Below are 3,247 nucleotides of genomic sequence, written 5' to 3'. Positions count from 1 at the left end.
TCGGAATTCCGAGTTCCGACTTCAAAATTCCGAGTTCCGAATTCCGAGTTCCAAGTTTGGAATTCTGAGTTCGGAATTCCGAGTTCCGAGTTCGGAATTCCGAGTTCAGAATTCCAAATTCCGAGTTCCAAATTCCTAGTTCGGAATTCCGAGTTCGGAATTCCAAATTCCAAATTCGGAATTCCGAGTTCCGGGGGAGAGACCTTCCCTTTAAGGTAGAATTAAGGAAAAACTGGGAGAAGTGCGAAGGGGGTTCAGTCAGACATGACAGAGGTGCTGATATACCTGCTGTGTCCGTAGCCTCCATCCCTGAGACCAAACTCCTCATCCATTATGTCAAAGGTTCTTGTCTCCAGAAAGGGGCTGGGGCTGGCTGGCTGACGGTAAAGGGCGCTAGGAAAAACCTGCAACATTTAGGGCCAAAAAATTGGAGTCAGGCTCTCCCAGTTGGATGGATATTGTGACCCCAAAGCTAGAGATTGACCTACTTAATTATTTGGGGAAATTCACCTAAATTGCGATTCCATTGGCCAGATATGGTAGTTATTTCCCAAGCACCCTTGGCCTGGCGTACTCATTTATTTTCAATTTTTAATATTTGGATTTTTCACACCACTTTTATTATTTCTCTCAATAGCTCCAGGCAGTGAATGTATCTAAGATTCCTTCTTCCCCACAAGAACAACCTTGTGAAGGCTGAGAGAGAGACTGGCTTGAGGACACCCACCTGGCTTTCGTGGCTGAGATGGGACTCGTAAGTACTTGGCGGGGTGTTCCATCTTAATTTCACTTGGTTGCCAACTTTTCCTGTTATCAGAAGCATCAAGGAAATGCAGAGATGGCCACAAAGAATGAGAGATGATGCCGACTCCTTTGGAGGTTTTTAAGTGATGATATAAATTGAGTTGGACACAGAATCAAATGGGAAGTCAGGATAGTTTGAAGAGAGATCAGTGTTGGGGGATTTTGTTGGTGTTTCTCAAACTTGGCCCCTTTAAGGCATGGGGGGACTTCAACTCCCAGAATTCTCCACCCAGCCAGCATGCAAAATTCTGGGAGTTGAAGGCATCCGTGCCTCACAGGGACCAACTTTGTGGTTTTTACACAAAGTTTTTATACTGTAATTTCATGAATGCTTTAGGCCAGTGATGGTAAACCTTTTAGACCAGTGGTTCTCAACCTGGGGGTCAGGACCCCTTTGGGGATCGAATGACCATTTCACAGGGGTCGCCTGAGACCGTGGGAAAAGACAAATTTTCCCTGGCATTGGGAACTAAAGCTTCTATTCTGGCATCTTGGAACATATTTTACAATCCGACCAATCAGGCGTTTACAGTCTCTCTGACCTTCCTGCCAATCAGCTCAAAGCTCTGTTGGGAGAATTGGCACTAGACTTATTGTTGGGGGTCACCACAACACAAGGAACTATATTAAGGGGTCGCGGCCTTAGAAAGGTTGAGAACCACTGTTTTAGACCCAGAGTGCCCAAGCTGGAAGGCCAAAGCACTGAAACTCAATGACCAGCTGGCCAATGAGCATTGCAACTCTCAGAAACCCTGGCTGAGCTGGGGCATCGGTGCGCCTGCCCACAGAGAGAGCTCTGCGTGCTAACTCTGGCATGTGTGCCATAGGTTCACCATCATGACTTCATCGGTTTGTATTAACCCTAATCTGTTCCTTATTGGTAGGTTAAGGTGACAGTGAAAAGGAAGTACACAGTAGAAGGCTACAGCTGGAAGACAACTTGTAAGTCAACTGCCTGCCTGCCTGATTGATTGATTGACTGACTGACTGACTGACTGATTGATGGATTGATTGTGTGTCATCAAGTTGAATGTTGATGCCTAGCAGCTCATAATCGATTTTCTCCATGGAGATTTGTCCCCAACTTGGCCCTTCAGGCATCCCAATCTGCCCTCTTCCCCACTGTAGCTGCTTACGGGTTCTCTTCTCTTTCCTTCACCTATGTCAGCATTGCAGACTTCTCCAGCAAGTTTGATCAGCATTGATTGACAGCAAGAAAACTGTGTGGATTCTGAGTGGCCATAGAGGAAGATGGATAATATGTCCCCAGTCTGATATTTGAATCTCCCAAAAATTCACCCATTCACACAGTAATCAAACCCAAATTTTCCTTTCCTGCTCTTTCCTTCCACCTTTCCCAGTGTTAGGAACAGCTCCAGAGAGTTGGTTTTCACTTGATGTGCCTCAAATACGACATTTTTAACCTTGTGGTTTTTAGTTGAGGTCTGGGTAGATTGTATCTAAATGATCCTTCTGCAGGAGACCCATCTGCAGAATGTCCATTGTTTCTTCATGCTTCATGCATCTCATGCTAGCAGAAGATGATGGACTCCAGAACTGTAGGATAAAGACAGAGTAGAGAAGGCAGGTGAGAAAAATTGGCCCTGAACTGAGAGAGGATGTGACTGTGTCTCTCCATTTTCCAAACAGGTCAGAAATGGGCATACAGTCAGTATCCTTACGAGATCTCTGTGACCACTGATGGTCCCAATCTTCAGGTTGATGAACCGAGAGACTTCTTTGACTTTCAGACCCAGGAATTCCAGAAAGACAATCGATGGATGAAAGATCAGCACAGTTGTCTTCAGGAGAAAATGGATTAATTTAAGACCACAACAGAAGGCCTGCAGAAAACCTGCAGAAGATTTTGTCATCAGTTAGAGCTAGAGGACGAATCTTTGCTGAAATACAGTGAAGAACTCCACAAAGATCTGTGCGAGGTCTCAAGCTAAATGTCCATCTCAACCAAGGGAAGGCTGACTCTGAGAAAGACCTCGAAGAAGTGAGGAATGTTCTGTCAGAGCTTAAGAAGCACCACCAGAGTCTGAAGCATGGGCCTCCTGATACGGACTACAGTTACCATATGGAAAATGGTGGTGTTGATTTTAATTCTAAGTGGTTTGCGGTTTTTTAGTTGTTAATTCTTGGGGGCACAAACTGTCAGTATTTTAATTTTTCTTGTTATCTGCTGTTGTAAGCATAATAAATGAATACAATAGAATTTTATTGGCCAAGTGTGATTGCACTCACAAGGAATTTGTCTTGGTGCAGATGCTCTCAATGTACATAAAAGAAAAAGATACATTTGTCAAGAATCACGAGGTGCAACACCTAATGATTGTCATAGGGGTCAAATAAGCAATAAAGAAACAATCAAGATTAATAAAAATCTTAGGATGCAAGCAACAAGTTACAATCATACAGTTCTAAGTGGGAGGAAAAG

General features: G+C 44.1%; 1 long non-coding RNA gene across 1 annotated transcript; it reads left to right on the top strand.

Moving 5' to 3' along the window:
• Positions 1 to 204: 204 nt before the first annotated feature.
• Positions 205 to 3,022, top strand: LOC139158816 (uncharacterized). Its single transcript, XR_011557743.1, has 3 exons — positions 205 to 754; positions 1,689 to 1,746; positions 2,455 to 3,022. It is a non-coding gene; the product is annotated as an uncharacterized lncRNA (long non-coding RNA).
• Positions 3,023 to 3,247: the final 225 nt, after the last annotated feature.

The sequence above is a fragment of the Erythrolamprus reginae genome, chromosome 2 (genome assembly GCF_031021105.1).
Source record: "Erythrolamprus reginae isolate rEryReg1 chromosome 2, rEryReg1.hap1, whole genome shotgun sequence".
Lineage (NCBI taxonomy): Eukaryota > Metazoa > Chordata > Lepidosauria > Squamata > Dipsadidae > Erythrolamprus > Erythrolamprus reginae.
This window is presented reverse-complemented; position numbering and strand designations above follow the sequence as displayed.